Genomic DNA, 25,082 nt, shown 5'->3' on the forward strand with positions numbered 1-25,082 from the left:
ATACTGTAAGTATCAGTAGAAGAAATGTCAGTTATAAAAACAAGAACTCATCATCTCCGACTGAATGAGCGGCTCTAATTCCCTGGGCATTCATGTCATGGGATTAGTTCTCTGAATACCTTTTGGGTTACCGCCACTTATGGCCTTTTTCTTTTACCACCTGCCAGACTCCCTCTCATCCACCCACTCACCCACCCACTCATCTACTCTTTCCCACACCAGTACACACTCTACTAGAGGTTTCTGTTTTTCCAAAGCCTTCCCTTTTCCACTTTTACTTTCTTCATTTATACTCCTATCATTCAGTCAACCCTATTTATTGAGCACTTACTATGAACAGAGCATTGTACCAAAAGCCTGGATGAGTGTATTGGAGCAGAGTTGGTAAACAGATTCTCTGTCCACAAGGAGCTTACAGGCTAGAGGGAACTGTTTTCCTACAGTCTTTTTCCTTATTCTCTTCTCTATCTCATCCTTGTTTTATTCCTTCTTCCCTCTTATGAACTCCCATTTCATTGGGTAATTTTTGCTGCCCATTTTCTGTTCTTTCCTTTCTTCTACCCTGATCTTTTGTTCTCCCCATCTTTCACCTTGTTTATCTAGTTCTTTTCCTGCAGTTTCCTAAACTCATCCCTCTATGCTGTAATCTCTCTGGAGGAAGGGAATGTGTCTATTTATTGTAATAGTGTACCCTCCCAAGTGCTTAGTACAGTGCTCTGCGCACATTAAGTGCTCAGTAAATACAAGTGACTGACTGACTTGGCCAAATCTCATACATCAACTGGAACTTCATGGCGTTCCCATCCGATGATCCCATCTTATGGGGATAGGGAATTCAGTTGGGGAGGGGGAAAGGTGGGGAAAGGAGAGAGCAGGAAAAACAGGGGGATTCTCTTGGGGATCTAAGTCTACCATCCTGCTTTTGAGCAGTTTCATCCTCATCATCTCTGATCCGTACTTCAAGACTTGCAAAGTCCAGTGGCCTGTTCAACAAACTGATTCAAAATCGGTCTCTGGAGACTAAAAATGCATATTTACTTGCATAGTTACCTGCTCAACATAATCCCTTCTCCCACCCCAAATTCTTGAGGAGGAAATAAAATATGATTTTTGGAATCAGTGATAGTGGTACAAGCCAGGACCACGCCACCATTTAACCCCCCAGAGCCAGTGCCATGAAGGAGGTGAGTGTTATTAAGTTGAAAGTGTTGAGTAGAAAAGCTAAAACGGAGTGTAGATTTAGAAACCTAAGTGCCATTCGTCTCAACTCAAAATGCACTCAATATGCCTAAAATCAAGGACTTTCTGAACTGCATTTTCTGCTGGTTGTTTCTTCTTGTATTCTGTGTTAGATTGTATTCCCCTTGAAGGCAGAGTTACCGTGTGATGCAAATCCCAGATGTCTTCCAAGTGGCCAGTAGAGTGCTGTACCGCTTTTAGAGTATCGATACCATTAAGTAAATGAGAGTGGTGATGATGAACATGGTAATGATGTTGTTAAGGGAAGTTTTGGCAGAGATCTTCCATTAGGCAAATCCGTACATTTTCTCAGCTCTAGATTGTCTCTCTGAGAAGCAGCATGAGCTATTAGAAAGAGTGCAAGACTGAGGCTGGGAGTCAGGAAACCTGAGTTCTAAGAGCTTCCTGCTGTGTGCCGGCTTGGGCAAGTCCCTAACTTCTCTGTGCCTCAGTTTCCTCGACTGTAAAATGGGGCTTTCAATATGTGTTCTCTCTTCTCCTAAACCATGAGCTTCATGTGGGACAAGAACTGTATCTTATTTGATTTTCTTGCATCAACCCCAGTACCTAGGCCAGTGCTTGGTCCTTAAGAAATACGATATTATTAGTATTATTATCTGAAAATACAGGCAGGCCCAATGCCTGTATTGGGCCTAGACTTTGGGTCTAAGACTTTGTATTGGGTCAAAGTGCTAGACTTTGAAGAAATAGGCATAAACAAGACCCAGTCCAACAGGCTTAGATGCAGACTACCCCAAAAAGATGTGCAAATCAAAAAAATAAGAAAGCAATGGAAAATCATTTGTAATTGGGAAATTCATTCATTCGATCATATTGATTGAATGAATTGGGAAACTTAGGTGAAAGGTCACATGGAAAAGTGACTCCACCTTTTAGTATCTTGTGGTGTTTGCCCATCTCTGACAGCTAACCAGGAAGTGACTCCACAGTTAATGTTTTGAACAAGAAAGCATTATGTACTTTAAAAATGATTCGAAGGTGGATGATACCCAGGGATTGTGTTTGTCGGAGAAGAGCTGAGTATTCCCGGCAGAGGCTTAGGTGAATTCACCTGGTTGGGAGGAGAACAAAAGAATCAGGTAAAAGATTTGCTTAAACAAATTGAAGTTAAACGCCTTGAGATTTAGGAAGGAATCAGATGCTTGAGGCTCTGGTTTGGACTCCTGTCCTGGCCCCTCCCACCCCACCTTCCTCTCCTCCTTCCCCTTGTCTCTTCACCTCTTCCCCACACTCCTGCCTCATTGCTTTTCCTCGATTATTAAACTTCCTTTTCCCTACTGAGTAAGAGCCTCACTTACTCAGAAATCTTTTCATCTTTCCATGAAGTCCATTTATTTATTTATCCATTTATCCATTTATTATTTAGTATTTACTATTTATCCATTTAGTAAGGGAGAAGCCCATTGCATCGTTTTGCCAAGACCCTCTATGTATTTTAATCCATCCAAAAAGAAGGAAGGCCAGCTCTTATGCCCAAATGCATTAGCAAGGCTCCATTTTTATGGTTCCTTCCTTTCACTTTCAAGCTTGCCCAAGTTTCTCCTTTTAAAAAAAAAACTTTCACTTAGGCCTTCTCCTTTCAGATTCCGTCTTATCTCATGCCCTGCTTTGGAAGTTCAATTCTTTGAAAGGCACTGTATAATAATACTAATAGTTGTTAAGAGTTTTCTATGTGTCAAGTATGTTCTAAGCGCTGGGGAAGATACAGGATAATCAGGTCAGACACAATCCCATAGGGCTCACAGACTAACTAGGAGGAGGAACAGGTATTGAATCCCCTTTTTACAGATGAGGAAACTGAGGCCCAGAGAAGTGAAGTGGCTTGTGTCCAGGGTCACTCAGCAGACAAGTGGTGGAGCTGGGATTAGAATCTAGGTCCTCTGACTCCCAGGCCCCTGCTTTTTCCACTTTGGCCATGCTGCTTCACTACATCCAGTGACTCCATTATATCCTTTTGACTTCACATTTTGACCCTCTCTGGGTCACTTTTCATTTTGCCCTGTCTTCTGCAAGTGCACTTAAAAGGGGTCCCAGTGGGGCTGGTGACAAACACCCTCAGTGGGAGCAGAGTTTCTACACTCCGCTGATGGAGAGATGATGTTTTCTCTGTTACTCCATCAACCTTGTCTCCCTCTCTAGACTGTAAACTTGCTGTGGGCAGGGAATGTGCCTGTTTATTGCAGGAAATATGTCTGTTTATTGTTATACTGTACTCTTCCAAGCGCTTAGTACAGTGCCTTGCACACAATAAGCGCTCAATGAATGCGATGGGATGAATGAGTGAACCCATCCCCTTTCCTACTCCGCACCCCAAAACTGGTCAGATGTGGCCATTTCCAGAGCCAGTCCTGTGACACAGATCCACTGTCATTGTCATCATAATCATGAATGGTGTGTATTGAGCGCTTACTGTGTGCAGAGCACTATACTGAGCTCTTGGGAGAGTACAGTATAACAGAGTTGATACGTTCCCTGCCCACGACGAGTTTACAGTCTACAGGGGAGACAATCATTAATATGAATAAATAATGTAGAATGCATGTAATTTATAGATATGTACATAAGTGCTGTGGGGTTGAGGGTGGGGTGGATATAAGATGTCCCAAGGTCACAGTTCGAAGTGCACAGACAATATGGAAGGGAGAGGGAACCGGGGAAAAGACAGCTTAATTGGGGAAGACCTCTTGGAGGAGATGCCAGTCAGTCAATCAATCAGTGGTATTTATCAAGCATTTACTATGTGCAGAGCATAGTACTAAGCATTTGGGAGAGTACGACACAACAGAATTAGCAGGCCTGGTCCCTGCCCATAAGAAGCTTACTGTCTAGAGGGGGATACAGACATTAATATAAAACTCAGGCTCAGGGAGGCCCAAATCCAGCAGATGGAGGCGTAGACATTAATATAAATAAATGAATTATGGATATGTACTTACGTGCTTTGGGACCAAGGGGGATGGTGAATAAAGTGTGCAAATCAGGGTGATGCAGAAGGGAGTGGGAAAAAAAGGAAATGAGGGTTCAGAGAATCATGTTACTTGAGCCTCTGTCGATTGCAGAGCTCCTTACTGAGTGCTAGGGAGGAGGGATTGAATAAACAATTCCGTGAGCATCGTTACAACACTAACATCATACTATTAGATTTAGGTTACAGCTAGTAAATGTCAAGGCTCCATTGCCTGTGTATGCTACCCATAGAGACCTTTTGGTAAAATGGATGTTTCCAGCCTACTGTGAAATACGCCACAAGTGCCTTCCCTGGCTTCACCCATATACAGGGGGCTAGTCTTGTTTAGCTGCAGAGTTACTCAATTCCACTCAAACAGTGAAATGCTACTTCCTGGGTCCGAGAGTTGAATATTGAATTGCCTCTCCAAACCACCTTCTTTGCCCCTAATCAAACATTTAGCCCTGGCACTGTATCACGGTAGTGTTCCGACTCCAATTATTTACACGTTCAGCCAAGAGGAAAGGTAATGTCCCACTTTTGAAACCAGATATGAGAAAGGTAGATTTTCACATTTTAATAAAACACCAAGTACTGTGCTTTGGTTATGAACACACTCTCTCTGCCCTAAGGACAGCCTTCTCCCTAAATGTTTTAACTGATTGCTGATTGGAAGCCAGCTTCAGCTAGAGTTATTATGTGAGGTAACCTTTTCTAAATACAGCTCGGCTATCTCGATCTTAACCATCAATGATGTACTTTCCAAATCAGTCTTCTTGGAGTGGGTAGGAAGTAGCAAGAGTTTTATAGAGCGCTTACTGTGTGCAGAGCACTGTACTAAGTGTTGGGAAAGCATACAGCTGGGAAGCGTACAGCACACAGGCCCTGTCCCTCGAGGGGCTCCTTAATAAAGAATTGGTGGGGCGATGTTCCTGGACAACTCAGATTAGCTCCATTTTAACCCCTGGCAAGCCTTTACTTGCTCTGTTCTGGGCCCCCTTTTCATCTAACTCTACGTTCACTCCTGGGGACTCCATCTGTTCACCCAGCTGTGCTACCACGTCTGTGCAGATGACTCCCAAATCTACCTCTCTGACCCCGCCGCCCCCCCCAGATTCCCCCAAATCTACTCTCTGATGCCCCCCAGACTCCCCTCTGACTCTCATCTTGCTCCAGGACAACCCCACCTGCCTCCAGCACCTCAAACTTTATATGCTTAAAATGGCACTACTCATGTTCCCTCCTAAAGCCACTCTTTCTCCTGCCTTTCCCATCTCCTGCAGTATTGGGATTATTCCGGCCTCCTCACTGTTTCTCAGTTCTGTTGTCCCATGTACAGTCATTCATTCATTTAATCATTCAGTCTTATTTACCGAGCGCTTACTGTGTGCTGAGCACTGAACTAAGCACTTGGTTAGTACAATGCAACAGACAACTCTCCCCATCTTCAAAGCCTCCCAAAACCTCACCTCTTCCAACAAATCTTCCCTTTTAGTTTCCAGTAGGTTGTTAAAATCCACCACTTGAATACATGGGCATACTCACCCTCTGTCTGTCTGTAGTATGCTCATTCAATTGTACATTTGATTATTTAATTTAATCCGTCTATTTTGAAATATTTCCAATTCTGTCCTGAGGTTAGAGCGTAAGTTCTTTGTGGGCAGAGAACACATCACTTCTGTTTTGTACTTTTCAAGTGGTTTTAGGGGTTCAGTACATTACATCCAGTGGGTGCTCAAAAAATACTATTTCCAACCACTGTTACTGCTACCACACAAAACTCATCAGAACAAAGGAGAAATTTTCCCCCATTATTGTTCCAAATCCAAATACGTAACACAGCTCAAAGCCTCAAGGACAGGTGAGATCCTCCTGTATTTCTATATTTATTTCTCTCTTTCTGTAGGAGGATCTATTGAAAATGCGCTCTGGCATCAGAACAATTTAGTCTTGAAATTTCACTGTCTCGGGCCATATGTTACGTGGAGTGAAATTCCGAGAAAGTTTAGTTAGCTAAGATGTACTTACCCACTGGTTAGAAAATAGTAGGGTGCCAATCTGAACCATTTGGACCATGCTTGATAAATACACCCCGAGATACACATTGCAAAATTTAGATGGAGATATGTTAAGGCAGGAAGAGATCATCAGAAAGGTATTATACCTTACAAGGCATTAAATGTTGTCTTACCCAGGGTGGGAGCTCATGATTCAAATAGGATTAACATTTAATTTTCCTGAGTTCTTTAACCACCGTGTCCCATGATGTGATTTCTAGCGAGTTGATTTTGTTCTCCATTTGTAATATGGAAAGTACACCCTGTTACGAAGTGTACTGTGCTGATAAAGGTAATCTTTTCAACCACAAAGGAGGAGGATGATTGTTTTAATCAATCAGGATTTTTATGGTATTTGTTAAGGACTTAACTACGTGCCAGGCACTGTGCTAAGTGCTGGGGTAGATTCAAGGTTCCACACAGTCTGTGTCCCACATGGAGCTCACGGTCTTAATTCCCATTTTGCAGCTGAGGTAACTTAGGCACAGAGAATCAATCAATTAATTGTATTTAGTGAGTACTTATTCTGTGCAGAGCGTATTACTAAGCCCTTGGGAGAGTACACTATAACAATATAACAGAGTTTGAAGGCACATTCCCCGCTTATGGTCTAGAGGGGAAGAAATCAAGTGACTAGCCCAAGGTCACACAGCAGAAAAGTGGCGGAGCCAAGATTAGAACCCAGGTCCTTCTGACTCCCGGACCCGAGCTCTATCCCCTAGCTCATGCTGCTTCTCTATGTTTTTCGTAGCTTTTCGGAGTCCTTTGCTATCTTCAGGGTCAATCTGTTCCGAACCGCAGGGACTAGATTTGATCCCCACAGATATCTTATCCCTTTCCTGAACCGTGTATGTATGCTCAATCAGTCATATTTATTGAGCGCCGACTGGGAGCAAAACACTGTACTGAGCACTTAGGACTGTACTAAGCACAGACATGCTCTAAACCGTGGGATGATGTTAACAATGTCGGAGCCTCCCAGTGAGAACAATAGGCGAGGCTCGGTTTTGAGACTTCTCGATCCAGAAGCTGCACAGAGGAATTAGTTAGCAGCTCTGGTTTTTGCCACCCACATAAGCCCCGTTAACCAGCCGTTTTTCAGGATTTCTGCTGGGCCTTTCCTTGGCTCCTACTTATTTCCATCCCTGAGGTTCTAAACCAAATCCGGTTCATCCCCAAATCTGGGGGTTTAGGTTGAGACAGAACTGGTTCTCCCTGGAATTTAACTGGCAGAGGGGAAGAGAGCACAAAAGCCCAGGGGATCATGACTGGTCCTGTAAGCTCGTTGTAGGCAGGGAATGTATCTGTTTATTGTTGTATTGTACTCTCCCAAGGTCTTAGTACAGTGCTCCGCACACGGCGCTCAATAAATAAGATTGAATGAATGAATCGTCCCTGTGGCCGAGGACTCTGGGCAGACTGGGTCAGTATCCAGATATTCCATCCTACAATATAGCCCCTCGAAAGCCTGGGAGGGGGGCCAGAACCAATATGCCTACCCCCCTGCCAAGGAGCCCAGGCCTAACAAATTTTGACAAACCCATATGAGCCCCAGACCTGCACAGGGTACAAACAGCAGGAATCTGATTACCCCTCCTTGTCAGGCTTCCAGGGAAAAGCACCACAAACCCAGCAGGGCAGCAGGGAGACACTTTATTTTTATACAGCTGGAAATAACTTCAAGCAGGGCTGCAGAGCTGTGGAATCACGTTGTTCGAAAGCACCGAGAGAGAGGATCAACTTGCCAGACAGCAAACTTTTTGAACAAAAGCCAATGTGTCTTATGAAGTGGACAGAGCTGGAAGCATCGTTAAGCTTGAAAATACCAGAGATAGCTGCTCACAAAAGAACAGATTTGGTTTCCTATTGAATAGCAGTAGTAGTATTTATTTTGGGTACACGGTGCAAAAATCAGTCAGTTGTATTTAGTGAGCGCTTCCTCTGTGCAGACCAGTGTACTAAGTGCTTGAGAGAATAACAGTGTAACAGATTGGTAGAGGCTCATCTTCCTGCAGAAACGATCTGGGCATGTCACTCCCCTTCTTAAACAACTCCAGTGGTTGCCTATCGACCTCCGCTCCAAACAAAAACTCCTCACTCTAGGCTTCAAGGCTCTCCATCACCTTGCCCCTTCCTACCTCTCCTCCCTTCTCTCTTTCTACCGCCCACCCCGCACGCTCCGCTCCTCTGCCGCCCACCTCCTCGCCGTCCCTCGGTCTCGCCTATCCCGCCATCGACCCCTGGGTCACGTCCTCCCGCGGTCCTGGAACGCCCTCCCTCCTCACCTCCGCCAAACTGATTCTCTTTCCCTCTTCAAAACCTTACTTAAAAATCACCTCCTCCAAGAGGCCTTCCCAGACTGAGCTCCTCTTCCCCCTCTACTCCCTCTGCCATCCCCCCTTTACCTCTCCGCAGCTTAACCCTCTTTTTCCCCTTTTCCCTCTGCTCCTCCACCTCTCCCTTCCCATCCCCACAGCACTGTACCCGTCCGCTCAACTGTATATATTTTCGTTACCCTATTTATTTTGTTAATGAATTGTACATCGCCTTGATTCTATTTAGTTGCCATTGTTTTTATGAGATGTTCTTCCCCTTGACGCTGTTTAGTGCCATTGTTCTTGTCTGTCCGTCTCCCCCGATTAGACTGTAAGCCCGTCAAACGGCAGGGACTGTCTCTATCTGTTGCCGACTTGTTCATCCCAAGCGCTTAGTACAGTGCTCTGCACATAGTAGGCGCTCAATAAATACTATTGAATGAATGAACATGTTCCCTAACCAGTGCACTGTATTAAGCCCTCACTCAATAAGGGCTACACACAGTAAGCACTAGTGGGTGGAGTGTTTTTTTCCAATTTCTTGAAATTCTTTGTTTGGAAAGGATGGCTAGTCCGTATCCATCTTTTCAGTCACACTTGAACCCATAGGTAACTGTCAGCAGTATCACCTCTGAATAGAAAGGACATTTCCTATATACAGTGAACTCTTGGAACAGGATAGTTTGGGGTGTAATACTATGAAACCATAGTAAAAACCACACAAGAACAACCCCTCACTGAACTTAAAGTTAATTTCTTAGAATTAAACTAATCGGTGAGAAAATGAAAAGGTAGCACCCTCTAATTATACAGTTAACACCCATTAAATTCCTTCTTTTTTTAATCACCCACCACCATTTCAGGGTGAACGATTTACTCAAAACCCAAGATAGGAGGTATGCCGACTAGATTCCCTTTGTTTCTTTACATTTTATTTAAGGATTTCAGTGATAACTATACCATGAAACCCAGTGCATAAAATGTCAACAAAATCACAGTGTTACTGACAGAGTCGGTACCTTTTCTCGCAATGACTCCTGTCAGACATTCCAGATACATTACTGTACTTGGTTCATTCCTAAAATTACACCAGATCTTAATTCATCAGAGGGCATGCCTATTTCAATTTAGTTTATTTGCTTGGCTATAAACTCAACTTGTAGGCGAAGTGTAGCTACTAGGATAGATTCCAAATTCCAGTTCTTGAAGGCAGAAACATTGCCATAATCTGCCACCAGTTCACCTAAGTGACTTTGCAAAAGTACTTTCGCCTCTCATACTTCCCCAAGAAACCATCTGTAATTCTGATGAAGAAATATCTATTTTACAAATTTGGAAGTCAAAAGAGATGACAAGCGAAGCCCAAGGTTTCCAACATTATAGTAACCTATTTTCAGTGCTTTATATTGTTGGCAAGATCCTGACCCAAGCCCACCCGGACAAACTATTGCCCAACTGAATTTCAGAGTAGCACTAAGCCACGTGGAAAAAATGAACGTAATTATTGAGGTGCAGCATGTTCAGTGCAGAAGCAGGGAACAACATCCCAACCTCCCATTCTCCTGGAGAGCTCTGTGGCCCAAGAAAGGAGGTCAGAGGAACAGAGACGCACTTCCACCATGCTCTGTCCCTCCTTCTTGTGCCCTCCGTCCCGCTTCCAACCCCCTGGGATTCAGGGAAAGCAGAAGCTAAGTGGCATATGGTCCTGAAGCTCCTTCTTCTGTGGGTTGCAGAGGGCATCTCAAAGTCAGGGTGCTCCCACCTCCCCCAACCCCCACAGAACAGAGGGCAGAGGGCACCTACAGTGTGGGGAAAATTATTGCAGTTAAAATATGCAATTACTCAGAACCTTTTCTCTCTGAAGTGGCGAGGTTACCCAACACTACCCCCTGATTAACTCTTAGCTTCTCATTAACTCTTGTTTCTATGGCAGATATTTCTGATTTGTTGAATTTTAACCAGGTTTCTTTTGGCTTTGATTACATTCTCTTTTGTCCTGTGGGTCGGCCAAATCCCATTTAGATGGTGAGTTCCTCATGAATTAAAGACCTGTCTAACTTGACTTGTGTATATTCAGCCCAGTGCTAATATATCCTTGCACATTTTAACACTTAACAATTGTTACTAATAATGATAATAAGAAGAATAATTTTCACACTGTAAAAATGATCTTGAAAGAATCGGCAGGGCTGGATTTCCAAGAGTTTTTAAATGTGGGAAATCTTCGGAAAACCTATGTAACTCCAATGTCAATAGAATTTGGTCCAATCCAACCCACAAACTCCTTTGGAGTGAAGAAGAGTCGTCTATTAAGTCCAGCTTAATTCTGTTTAATTTATAGGGCTATGCTCGAGGAAACAACAAGGAACTTGGAAGCTGATTTGAGATTACGTTTCCAAGTCTCTGGGAAACTTTTTCCCATCCAACAGGTTACAGGAATCATCAAAATCTCGTAACCCGTTGAGTTGAAAGCTTCCCGGAAAGACAATCAGTGAGGAACCACAGAAAGAACTTGGCAGTGAAGTCATGGAATTTCTGGCCAGAGCGTAACCTATCTTTACAAGAGCCCACTGGCCTGGTGGCCTGGAAAATAGCCAGTGTAACTCTCATCCATTACAAGGCCCCGGGAGAGATCCTGGGAATTACAGACCAGCGAGCGTCATTTCTGTACCTCTCATATTTGTGAAATCTCCAGTGATGTTGAGGATCAGTGAGCACTGAGAAAAAACTATAACCTGCTGGGGGCAAAAGACTATTTGGTTGCTATCAAGGTAATTCATGCCTTGCTGATCTGCTCAAGTTTTTTGAAAGGGTCAGTAAGCGTGAACATAATATATGTAGATTTTTAAAAGGGCTTTGAAAAGGTTCCACACCAGTGACTTTAAAAAACCCCAGCAGTTAGTTGGAATTAGAGGAACTATTCTGTCCTGACAAGAAAATTGGCTAAATGCCGGAAAACAAAAGATAAGACTTTTAAATTGTACATTCCAAATGCTTAGTACAGTGCTCTGCACACAGTAAGGGCTCAATAAATACGACTGAATGAATGAATAAGACTAGTCAGCCATATTTCTAGGCAGAGAAGGATCAAGAGTGGGGTCTCTCAGGGATCAGTGCATGGACCTGAAATTTTAAAGCATCTTCATGAATGACATGGAAGAGGTGCTGAAAAGTAAAATCTCTAAATCTGCAGATGACACTAACCTTTTTGGGTAGGTAAAATGTCATGCAGGTGGCGATTAATGCCAAGAAGGCTTCACAAAGCTGAGTTAATAGGCCAAAAAAAAGTGACAAAATTTTCCAGGGGTTTGAATCAGTCTGGGATTTTCTGGGACTGAGGCTGGTGTGGTGTGGTTCCAGAGCCACCCCAGAATTTCCACCCATTTTGGGGGTTCTCAGTTTCATCTGAAACAAGGCTCTTATGGGTAGGGTTGACTTCCAGACTGTTTTGGTTTCCTATTAAATAGCAGTAGTAGTATTTATTTTGGGTACATTTGGTGCAAAAATCAGTCAGTCGTATTTATTGAGCGCTTCCTCCGTGCAGACCATTGTACTAAGGGCTTGAGAGAATAACGGTATAACAGATTGGTAGACATGTTCCCTACCCAGTACACTGTATTAAGTCCTCACTCAGTAAGGACTACACACAGTAAGCACTAGTGGGTGGAGTGATTTTTTCCAATTTCTTGAAATTCTTTCAATTCAAAAGGTGCTTCTCTGAGGACTATTTGACCATCAGTTGATTTGTTCTACAGCCCAAAGAATAATGAACCCGTTGTTGGGTAGGGATTCATTCATTCATTCAATAGTATTTATTGAGTGCTTACTATGTGCAGAGGACTGTACTAAGCGCTTGGAATGTACACTTCGGCAACAGATCCCTGCTCAATGACGGGCTCACAGTCTAAACCGGGGAGACGGACAGCAAAGCAAAACAGAACAAAACAAGACATCATCAAGATAAACAGAATGAAGGAGATATACACCTCATTAACAAAATAAATAGGGTAATAAGTAATATATACATTAGAGAAGCAACGTGGTTTAGTGGCAAGAGCCCGAGTTTGGGAGTCAGAGGTCGTGGGTTCGAATCCTGGATCTGCCACTTGTCAGCTATGTGACTGTGGGCAAGTCACTTAACTTCTCTGTGCCTCAGTTACCTCATCTGTAAAATGGGGATTAACTGTGAGCCTCATGTGGGACAACCTCATTACCCTGGATCTCCCCCAGTGCTTAGAACAGTGCTCTGCACATAGTAAGCGCTTAACAAATACCAACATTATTAAATGAGCACAGTGCTGAGAGGTCTCTATTTGTTGCCAAATTGTACTTTCCAAGCGCTTATTACAGTGCTCTGCACACAGTAAACGCTCAGTAAATACGATTGAATGAAGTAAGCTTTCATGGGTGCACATTCGCAGTACCTAAAAAGGAGCTGTGAATTTGAATACTTGAATGTAATTTTCATAAATGTAGGCTTTTGTAAACCATCTAGAAAAGATCCATAGATCCTGACCCTCCATGAAGCCATGGATCTTCTCTGGCCCTATTAACATTTACACAGTTCTGTTTAGAGAAAAGGTTTGGTGGGTAATCAGAATGAAGCCCATCATTCAATCAATCAGTGGTATTTATTGAGCGCTTATTATGTGCAGAACACTGTACTAAACGCCTGGGAGAGTACAGTGCAACAGAATTAGCAGGCATGTTCCCTACCCATAATGAGTTTACAGTCTAGATGAAAAATATTTCGGGGTATTATGGACTAGGACTCAGCATAGTGTTTACTGAAGACACACAAACGTTGATTATCTAGAAATACACATTTCCTTCACCACCCAAAAAAAACCATTTTTAAGAGCCTTGGGGCACGTCTTGCTGGGCTAGATGGTAAAAATAGGAGACAAAGAAGATACATCCCTAAAGAGTTTACAGTCTAGAAAAGATAACTCAGACATACCTACAGATTGTCATCATCTTGGTCTTCTGTTTGTTTAAGGGGTGATTTCAAGTCACAGCAAGCGGCCTAAGGGGTCACCAGCATTATAGAAAGGGAAGTCATAGGAAAGCAATTAAAAATGGAAAAAAACCCACAGATTAACAGATCTGGCAACAATCCTCTTTCAAGGTGTGTAAATAAAGTGTGACTTGGGTAGTTTTATTTCAATGTCCCGCCCTGGACCTTCAGTATACATTTGCTTATAATCCTTTGAGATGGTAAAATGGGGACCCATAGGGTTAGATTTGATTCTTAAATTAATTTGTAAATACTGTAAACCTGATAATCAAGAGGCCAATCCCACAGTCTTTAGAGAGGTAAAAGTTCCACTGACCTTACTAGGAATTTCTCTTGCATAATACTTTGCTCTTTTAAATGCCTAATGGAAGGATTTGTAGTATTTATCTCTATCTCATTTAGGCCTCAAGACTCCCTAGCAGAGACTGCCTTCTATTGCCTTTCCAGTTCAGTCAAGTAGTGGTATTTATTTAGCACTTACTGAATACAGAATACTGTACTAAGCGCTTGGGAGAACACAGTATAACAACAGAACAGAGTTGGTGGACGTGCTCACTGTCCACAGTGAGCTTACAGTTAGCACGGAGAGTTCCGTTAATGCCTAAAAAATGACTGGTATTATTAATGGCATCATTTTTTAATAATATTTGGTAAGCGCTTGTTATATTTCATGCACTACTCTCAGCACTGGGATAGATACAAGTTAATCAGTTCAGACAGCAGTCCCCATCCCACATAGAGCTCACAGTCTAAAATCAGCACTTAGAACAGTGCCCAGCGCTTAGAACAGTGCCTGGCACAAAGCAAGTGCTTAGTAAATACCATCATCATCATCGTAATACACTATGATGTTTCGATACTGACCAGTACCTGATGTGAGAACTTGTTTTTTAATGCACACATTTAGGAAGAAAATCTCAGAAGCAATGTAGGTAACTGAATTCTTATTTGAGAAAGTCTCCCCCTTTCTAGACTGTGAGCCCATTGTGGGCAGGGATTGTCTCTCTTTGTTACTGAATTGTACTTTCCAAGCGCTTAGTACAGTGCTCTGCGCACAGTGAACGCTCAATACATACGATTGAATGAATGGATGAATGAAAAAGTCAGTCTTACGAGAAAAGTACCCTTTTGGCTAAAGGTGTACAACCTCTACCGGATCGAGCAAAGAGAAGCCTGCCAAAGTCCAAAAACATCCAGGATAAATAACTCCATCCCAATCCCCAGAGTTCCAATTCAAAGGAAAACTGGAAAACCAAGTGATGTTAAAAGTTACCCCAATCCAACCTTGAATTGCAAAGGCTCAAAACTCAAATGAGGGAAGCAGCACAGTCTAGTGGAAAGACTCCAGACCTGGGAGTCAGAGGACCTGGGTTCTAATCCTGACTCCACCACTTCTCTGCTGTCATAACAGTAATGGTATTTGTTAAGCGCTTACTATGTGCCCAGTACTGAACTAGGAACTGGAGCACTGTACCAACACTTGGGCAAATCACTTACCTTTTCTATGCCTCAGTTACCTTGTCTGTAAAATGGGATTTAGGATTGTGAGCCCTTTGAGGGTCAGGGATTGTTGTCTGACCTGATTAATGCTTACTACAGCACATAGTAAGCATTTAATAAGTACATTTTAAAAAAAATACCAAGACACTCCTTCCAAATCTCATAGCCTGTCAGCATGGCTCAGTGGGAAGAGCATGGGCTGGGGACTCTGAGGTCATGGGTTCAAATCCCAGCTCCGCCACTTGTCAGCTGTGTGACTTTGAGCAAGTCACTTGACTTCTCTGTGCTTCAGTTCCCTCAACTGTAAAATGGGGATTAAGAATGTGAGCCCCGCCGTCGACCCCTGGGCCACGTCCTCCCGCGGTCCTGGAACGCCCTTCCTCCTCACCTCCGCGAAACTGATTCTCTTCCCCTCTTCAAAACCCTACTTAAAACTCACCTCCTCCAAGAGGCCTTCCCATACTGAGCTCCTCTTCTCCCTCTACTCCCTCTACCAACCCTCCTCCACCTCTCCGCAGCTTAACCCTCTTTTCCCCCCATTTCCCTCTGCTTCTCCCCCTCTCCCTTGCCATCCCCTCAGCACTGTACTCGTCCGCTCAATTGTATATATTTTCATTACCCTATTTATTTTGTTAATGAAATGTACATCGCCTCGATTCTATTCAGTTGCCATTGCTTTTACGAGATGTTCTTCCCCTTGACTCTATTTATTGCCATTGTTCTTGTCTGTCCGTCTCCCCCGATTAGACCGTAAGCCCGTCAAACGGCAGGGACTGTCTCTATCTGTTGCCGACTTGTTCATTCCAAGCGCTTAGTACAGTGCTCTGCACATAGTAAGCGCTCAATAAATACTATTGAATGAATGAATGAACGTGGGACAACCTGATGACCTTGTATCCTCCCCAGCGCTTAGAACAGTGCTTTGCATATAGTAAGTGCTTAACAAATGCCATCATTATTATTATTAGTCAGTCCAGAAAAAGTATCGAAGAGTTTTGCCAGTACCATCTAATAATTTAGACTGTCCTACTTTCCCTTCTCCTTTTAAGTGGCCCAAGGATTAGGAGGGTAGATACTGAATGTAAGAGTTAAAAGGGAAGGAAAACAGTTCCAGAAATATGAAGGTGAGAATGGCAGTTGAATGTGAGTTTTGGGCAAACTCTAGAATGTAAGTTTGTTATGAGCAGGGGACGTGTCCGCTAATTCTGTTGTATCGTACTCTCCCAAGAGCTTAGTACAGTACTCTGCACACAGGAAGCATTCAATAAATAGGATCGATTGATTAGCCAGAGTGATTTTCAGTAGATAACTGGAACTCAGAGGAACATGAACGATTAAAGGGCATCATCCTTGGGTTTAGATGGAGAATTAGACCCTGTCTTGACGTGCTTTTCCCTTTAGTCTATGAGGTCAGTGTTAAAAAGTCTGAAAAGGGTGGGAGATTAATAAGTGGGTCCATTAGCCTATTTCAAAACGTCCTACATTCAGTACAGATCTGATTGTAAGGATGCAGTACCATCTTCTGTTTACTGACAGAGTTGAGGGGGAGAGCTTTAAAAAAATTGGAGAAGATCCAGGAATGGTGGTTGACTATCCTTCATCCAATCCTCACATTGTCCATGTTTAGAAAATACTTGAGACACTTAATAACCCCTGGTAGAGGAGCTGGTGAGGCGCTCAGAGAGAAGGAGCAGAGGACTGGAGGCCTCGGCAAAGTACTGTAATTTATGTTGCCTGCCCCCGATCGTAGCGCTAGTCTCTACTTCTGAAAGAAATTAAAGTGGCTAGAGAAGAAGAGGGTTGAAGTGGCTGAAGTTATCTACCCAAGAGTAATAACAATCTTGGAATTGTACATTCCAAGCGCTTAGTACAGTGCTCTGCACATAGTAAGCGCTCAATAAATACTATTGAATGAGTAGAATGAATGAATGAACAGTCATGATAGCCGTAATAATAGGAGTCATGGTAACGGTGGTAAAAGGAGTAAGATATATGTGTTTTTGTGTACACATGTGTATATGTCTATAATTCCATTTATTTATTTCGATGCTATTGATGCCTACTTGTTTTGTTGAATGTCTCCCCACTTCTAGACAGTGAGCCATTTGTGGGTTGGGATTGTCTCTCTCTGTTGCCGAATTGTACTTTCCAAGCGCTTAGTACAGTGCTCTGCACACAGCTAAGTGCTCAATAAATACGATTGAATTGAATGAATGAATAGGAGAAGTCGTGTTTAGTTCCTAGTGTTTAGTAACCTCCCAAAGGATATCAATTTAGTCAGTCATATTTACTGAGCACTTACTGTGTGCAGAGCACTGTACTAAACTCTTGGAAGAGTATAACAGAAACTTTCCTTGTCCACAGTGACCTTATAGTCTAGAAAGGCAGACAGACATTAATATAAATTATTATTAATAATAATAACACAATGGTAGTTGTTAAGTGCTTACTATGTACCAAGCACTGTCCTAAACTGCTGGAGTAGATACAAGTTAATCAGGTTGGACACAGTCCTTATCCCACATGAGGCTCACACTCTTAACCCCCATTTTACAGGTGAGGTAACTGAGGCCCAGAGAAATTAAGTGACTTGGCCAAGGTCACACAGCAGATATGTGGCAGAGCCAGGATTAGAACCCAGGTCCTTCTGACTCCTAAGCATGTACTCTTTCCACAAGGCCATGCTGCTTCATTAAATTACAGATATATATATATTGACACATCCTCTCCTGCTGTGTTTCTAGTCCTGGTTTTACTTGGTGGTCTCTGCCGGCAGTGTGAAGTTTTCTGACCAAAGAACCACTTAGAGCGTTTCTTGAGGTTGACAGGCCCTGGCAGAAACCCTGAAAATGAACAGCTGCATGCTGTGAGTAGAGAATGTCACAGCATCTACCAAGATGGAGCATTATCATTCCTCGCTGCAATCACCTCAGCCGGAAAATGGATTATGCAAGTAAAAAAAAAAAAAAGCCCCTCGTGCACTTCAAAATGAGCTGCGCACCCCTGCCTGCATTCTCATACGGTGCACTCTGTGTCTGAGGAGCACGATTAGCAGGGAAGAAAGAACGGTGTTGTCTAATGGAAAAAGCATGGGCTTGAGAGTCAGAGGACCTGGGTTCTAATTCTGTTTGCCACGCTGCTGTAAGAACAGAGTCCCACCTCTCCCAGAGCTTGACCTTGATCCAGGGAAGGAGTAAACGCTACAGTCCTCTAGACTGTAAGCTCATTGTGGATAGGGAATATGTTTACCAACTCTATTATATTGTTATATTGTACTATCCTAAGCACTTAGCACAGTACTCTGCACACAGTAATTGCTCAATAAGTACGATTGATTGAACTTAGAAGAGGAATTTTCACTCTGTTAACTCTTCCTCAGGCCCAAACCAAATCAGAAAGGGCCCTGGCGTACAGTCATATCTGGAGGGAAGGAGGGATGTTCCTGATGGTGTCTGTCCTCTGGGTTGAAGGTCTCAAAACTCTCGCCCCCTCAAGAACAGCCATCTTCAACGGCTAGATCTCCAATGGCTTCTTCCCCATTGTCTTCAAACATGCCCATATCTCCCTTATCCTAAAAAAAACCCTCCCTTGACCCCAAGGCTCCCTCCAGTTATCACCCCATCTCCCTCCTACCATTCCTCTCCAAACTCTTCCAGCGAGTGAGTTGTCTACACCCGCTGTCTCAAATTCCTCTCCAATTCTCTCCTTCACCCCCTCCAATCTGGCTTCCATCCCCTTCACTCCACAGAAATAGCCCTCTCAAAAGTCACCAATGATCTCCTTCTTGCCAAATCCAACAGCCCCTACTCCATCCTAATCCTCCTCGACCTCTCAGATGCCTTTGACACTGCAGACCACCCCCTTCTCCTGGAAACATTATCCAACCTTGGCTTCACTGACTCCATCCTCTCCTGGTTCTCCTCTTATCTCTCTGGCTGTTCATTCTCAGATTCTTTCGGGGGCTCCTCCTCTACTTCCCATCCACCCATCTATCGGGGCGGGGTGGTCCCTCAAGTTTCAGTTCTGGTTTTCCTTTTATTCTGCATCTACATCCACTCCCTTGGAGGACTCATTTGCTCCCATGGCTTCAACTACCAACTCTATGCTGATGATACATATCCACCCCTCTATCTCTCCCTCTCTCCAGTCTCCCATCTCTCCCGCTTTCAAGACATCTCCACTTGGATGTCCTCCTGTCACCTCAAACTTAACATGTCCAAAACAGAGCTCCGTTTCTTCCCATCCAAACCCTGTCCGTACCCTGACTTTCCCATAACGGCACCACTATCCTTCCTGTCTCACAAGCCCATAACCTTGGTGTTATCCTTGACTCCTCTCTGTCATTCAACCCACATCTTCAATCCGTCACTAAATCCTGTCGCAACACTGCTAAAATCCACCCTTTCCTCTCCATCCAAACCACTACCACATTAATATAATCACTCATCCTATGCCGCCTGGGTTACTGCATCAGCCTCCTTGCTGAACTCCCAACCTCCTGCCTCTCCCCACTCCAGTCCATACTTCACTCTGCTGGCTGGATCATTTTTCTACAGAAATATTCAGGACGTGTCACCCTGCTTCCCAGAAAACTCCGATGGTTTCCCATCCACAACCGTATCAAACAGAAACTCCTCACCATTGGCTCTAAAACCCTCTATCACCTTGTTCCCTCCTGCCTCACCTTACTTCTCTCCTTCTACAACCCAGCCTGCACACTTCGCTCCTGTAGTGCTAACCTTCTCACTGTGCCTCGATCTCGCCTGTCTCACCGCCAACCCCTGGCCCACATCCTGCCTCTGGCCTGGAATGCCCCCTCACCTCAAATCCAACAGACAATTCACTCTACCTCCCCCTTTCAAAACCTTATTGAAGGCACATTTCCTCCAAGAGACCTTCCCAGACTAAGCCCCCCTTTTCATCTCCCACTCCTTTCTGCGTTGCCCTGACTTGCTCTCCTTGCTCTTCTTCCCTCCCACCCCCGCAGGACTTATGTACCTATCTGTAGTTTTATTTATTTGTATTGATGTCTGTCTCCCTCCTGCCTTAGACAGTTGTGGGCAGGGAATCGCACTGTTTATTGTTGTACTTTCCCAAGCACTTAGTACAGTGCTCTGCACAAAGTAAGCACTCAGTAAATACCATTGAAGGAATGAACAAAAGTGTAGACCTGTAGGTATGATCCTTTCAAATTGGTGACCCTGGGTAGCTGCCTGCCCTTGAATCCTTGAATCTTTGAAACCGACTCTGCTAGCCATGGCCATAAAGTTGGGTGAATCGTGGCCCAGTTTCCTCTGGAGTATCTCTCTGATTGTGCCTGGCTTCTGATATTTCTGTTTTGGCTGGTGTACTTACAAGGAAAGAGAGTTCCCTGGAATGAAATTTCCCAGTATGTCATCACATGGCAAATCCAATTTGGTTTATTGGAAAAGGAAACTCCTTCCTGAGTGAACAGTACACCCCTAGCTTCCAGGGATCGTAAAAAAGAGAAGAAAGTGGCATTCAATCCAGTTCAATCTGGCACGTGTTTTGGGGTGTTTGTTTTTTTCCACTTGATAGGGGTGTTTGGTTCAGCAAGTAAAAGCTGGGAGGTGACAACAGGGACCAGAACAGAGCAGAGGAGGAAATTAGGCTCAGGCAGCTAGGGCACTGGGGTCCAGGCTTCCCTGGCAGTAGCTCCCGGCCTCACTTCATGGCCTTTTTTATTTTTAATGGCATTTGTTAAGCACTTACTTCAGTAGCTCCTGGCCTCACTTCATGGTCTTTTTTATTTTTAATGGCATTTGTTAAGCACTTACTGTGTACCAGGCACTGTACTAAGCACTGGGTAGAAACTGGGTGAGTCCACACAGGACTCACAGTCATAATCCCCATTTTACGGATGAGGTAACGTAGGCCCAGAGAAGTGCAGTGACTTGCTCAGTCACACAGCAGATATGTGGCAGAGCCGGGATTAGAACCCAGGTCCTTCTGACTCCGAGGCCTATCCACCTGGACACGCTGCTTTTCTTGGGGTCTCACCTGGTTGAGCGAGTACCTAGAGAAGCAGCATGGCTCAGTGGAAAGAGCATGGGCTTGGGAGCCAGAGGTCATGGGTTAGAATCCCAGCTCTGCCAGTTGTCAGCTGTGTGGCTGTGGGAAAGTCACTTAACTTCTCTGTGCCTCAGTTACCTCATCTGTAAAATGGGGATGAAGATTGTGAGCCTCATGTAGGATAACCTGATTACCTTGTATACCCCAGCGCTTAGAACAGTGCTCTGCACATAGTAAGCGCTAAACAAATATCAACATTACCTAATTCTCAACAGGCCCTCACGGAAGTAGTTTTTACAAGCCACTGGCCAATTGGTCAGCAATAAGAAAAGTACTGGGGATGCAGTCTGCTGAGGAGCTGCGTTTTGAGTCACGGGACCTGGGTTCTAAATCCCAGCCTCACCACTTGTGACCTTGGGTAAGCAACTTAACTTCTCCGTGTGTCATTTCCTCAACTGTAAAATGGTGTAAAAATACCCGTCTCCCTCCCCATTAGACTTGTGAGCCTCATATGGGACAGGGACTGTTTCTGACCGGGTTATCTTGTACCCATCACAGTGCTTAGCACATAATAAGCACTTAACAAATACCCAAATTAGCAATAGTAGTAATAATATGTCCAGAGGTATAAGTGACCATGTGATGACTTCATCTGACCTAGAAACCAAAGCACTTCTCCACCGTCGGTTCATATGTCCTCAAAATAAAAACTGCCTATCAGGCACACATTTAGAGATACTCCTCGCAAAGTCGGTGCGGCTTAGCGGAGAATCAAAAGGACCTGGGTCTCACCAGCCTGGGGAGAGGCTGCCACTGCTCAGATTTTTCCGCATAAGCTGCAGGAACCAAAATACAGCCCTAATCGCAGAGTTGAGGAGACGTGAAGGTGAAGGGGGTGATTGACCAGACCAAACCCTCCCTAAACCCAAGAGCCAGTTCCTCACCCTCAATCCCTAGGGACGTCGGTGAAAGCTCTGGAGGTGGACAGCACTCTTGCCTCGGGGTTTCATTTCCCTCACTCTTTGGGTAACCACGTCTCACAGTATCAGGAGCCCCGAAAGTCATCCTCTCTTCCTCCCTGGATAGGCTCGGTGCAGAAGCTCCATCACCCTCACAAGGGAGTGAAAACCGCAGCGCTTGACCACAAAAATTTGGAGGACTGTCCAAGTTCGGGCAGGGGGACTGAATAAGTAGCCGGGGGGAGGATGGGAAAGCGATGTGGGGAGAGTGTGAGGAGACTTGCGTGCCAGGTGAGGCTTTGGACCGGTGAAGCAGTAGCGCGGCTTCTGCTTTGGCCTAGGAATTGGAATGACCTTAGGATCAATCTTTCCACCTGGGTTTTGGCCTAATGAAGAACAGCTCTTAAAAGCGGAAGGGAAGTAATTGTTTTCACTAACCCAGTTCTTCCTGTTCTGATTCCAATAAAAGCTTCCTTGCTGGGCCGAGATGAGACATCGCTTGTAATCTGGTGACGGGAAGCAAGGCTGATGTCTGAAAAGGGTCTTGGATGTGAAAGCCACCTTTGCTCCTGGTAATTTTTTTCCCTGCTATGGTCCTGCACACTTACTAGTAGAGTCACTGATCCTTTTTCTTGGGCGTGCACACTACTCAAACTCACAAATGTAGCTGAGGAAAATGTGTTGTATTTGAACTAGAGAAGCAGTGTGGACTAGTAGAAAGATCCCGGGCCCGGGAGTCAGAGCACCTGGGTTCTAATCCCAGCTCTGCCGCATGTCTGCTGTGTGACCTTGGACAAATCACTTAACTTCGTGCCTCGGTTACCTCATCTGCAAAATGGGGATTAAGACTGTGAGCCCCATGTGGGGCAGGGACTGGGTCCAACCTTATTACCTTGTATCTACCCCAGCATTTAGTACAGTGCCTGGCTCCTAGTAAGGGTTCAACAAATACCATTTTAAAAGAACTAACAATTTCTCGTAGAGGAGGAGAATTTATTTTTCTCTGTCAGGGTTGACTATGAGTTGTCCAGATAAACTAGGTTGATCTGAGATCGGCAGAGTTTGTTTTTAATTCAGGTGGCCGTTCTTGGGGAAGGATGATGATTCAGATCCTAATTTGCTACCCTCAGCCCTCTGTCTCTCTCATAAATCCTTCAAAAAGGCTCCACGTTCTTCAGCTTCTCATCATGGAGCTGTAGTTTTAACTCTATGTTAGGGGTGAGGGTGCGGGGAGGAAGGGCAGAAAATGTCCCAGCAAATGAGGTCATGAAGTTGACTTCTGGTCTTGTAAGTTTCCTCTCAAGTTGTTCTACACCTTCTGTTAGGACAAGCTCCGTCAGTGATATAGTCATAGGAACATCTGCTTGGTCGGTTATCCTGAAAGGTTAAAGAGGTCAGGCATGTCCAAACATACTAATTTCCCTCGCAGACCTGCTACTTCTTATGTGTCATCTGCCATTTGTACTAAAGAGAATATTCAAAAAGGTTCAGAAGAAAATGATCCTTGCTCCCTAGGCATATATGGTCTCTGAGGCCACGGGTATATTTGCCGGTCATTTCCTGAATAGTTGAATTGCTTTGCTCGACCCCATCTCTTTTCATTTCCGTTTCTTAACTGGGCCCGGGAACCGGAGATTAAAGAGAATCTATTTGAAAATAGATTCCAATTAAAGTTGTCAAAAAAAAATCCTTAAAGATCTAATCATCTCAAGGCCAATCATGGCATAAATTAGTTTCCACTGATTGGCAGATGCTTAGGGTGATAGGAAGCAGTTTGAAGCAGTGTGGGCAGTGGATAGAGCACACGCCTGGGAGTCAGTAGGACCTGGGTTCTAATCCCGGCTCTGTCACTTGTCTGCTGTTTGAGCTCGGGCAAGCCACTTCACATCTCTGTGCCTCAGTTAACTCATCTGAAAAATGGGATTAAGGCTATGATCCCGATCTGGGACAGGGACTGTGTCCACCTGAAAAATTTGTATCTGCCCCAGTGCTTAGTACAGTGCCTGGCACATAGCAGGAGCTTAACAGATATCACGATTATTGTTTTTGGCTCTATGTAAACCTGAAACTAGCTCCTCTCTGTCCAATCTAGGACTTTCAAAGCCACCAGAAGAAGAGGAAAGAAGAAAGAAGACCGAAGAAGAAAGAGGTGGGTGGTCTACAGGAGGAAGGTAGTCGCATATGGGAGAGGAACAGATGCCTTGGTCATAGGGAGAAAGGAAGTCAAGCCTGCATGAGGAAGCGAGAATGTCTACAAGAGGTCCAGAAGCCGTGACTTGCTTGGTGGGGGCCGGGGGGAGGTGAGAGAAAATGGAGCCAAGGAAGGAAGGGGTCATCACAGCAACCACAGCTGTTGACCGGCTCCTTGCTCTCAATGGGCTTAGATTCTCTGGCTCTGATCTTTTGGCTCATCAGTGATAAAACTTGCACTTCAGGCAATTTGTCCACCGACCGTTCAGGATGGAAAAGAGGTGTGGTGATGGTTGTGCGAGAGAAAAGAGGGGAACTCTGTCGCCGGGCTCCGGCCTTGCACTCTCTCCGTGTGACCCACCCGATCCTAAATTTGCCGAACAACGCCTGCGGGCTTGACAAAGCTGAGCTTGCTGCCTGCAAAGTGAGTTCTTCTCAGATGACCTTATTTCCTTTCATTGTTTTTGTTTGGGGGGGGGCGTTTAATGGTATTTGTTAAGCACTTTTTAGATGCCAGGCACTGTACTAATCACTGGGATAGATACAAGCCAATCAGGTTGGACACAGTTCATGTCCATTTATTCTTTCATTCATTCAGTAATATTTATTGAGCGCTTACTGTTGCAGAGCACTGTATTAAGCACTTGGGAGTGTACAATACAGCAATAAGCAGACCCATTCCCCACCCACAACAAGCTTACAGTCTAGAGGGGGAGACAGACATTAATAGAAATAAATAAATTACAGACATGAACATAAGTGCCGTAGGGCTGGGCGGGGTTGGGGGGTGATAAATAAAAGGAG

The 25,082-nt window shown here is 44.3% G+C and overlaps 1 long non-coding RNA gene across 1 annotated transcript in view; it reads left to right on the forward strand.

Moving 5' to 3' along the window:
- LOC120638448 overlaps positions 1-25,082 on the forward strand; it is a 44,098-nt gene that overhangs the window by 6,487 nt on the left and 12,529 nt on the right. The window contains exons 3-6 of the long non-coding RNA XR_005660119.1: positions 21,405-21,547; positions 22,558-22,660; positions 24,181-24,237; positions 24,524-24,702. This is a non-coding gene — a long non-coding RNA (uncharacterized LOC120638448). The remainder of the gene's footprint in view (positions 1-21,404; positions 21,548-22,557; positions 22,661-24,180; positions 24,238-24,523; positions 24,703-25,082) is intronic.

The sequence above is a fragment of the Ornithorhynchus anatinus genome, chromosome 6 (assembly GCF_004115215.2).
Source record: "Ornithorhynchus anatinus isolate Pmale09 chromosome 6, mOrnAna1.pri.v4, whole genome shotgun sequence".
Taxonomy (NCBI): domain Eukaryota; kingdom Metazoa; phylum Chordata; class Mammalia; order Monotremata; family Ornithorhynchidae; genus Ornithorhynchus; species Ornithorhynchus anatinus.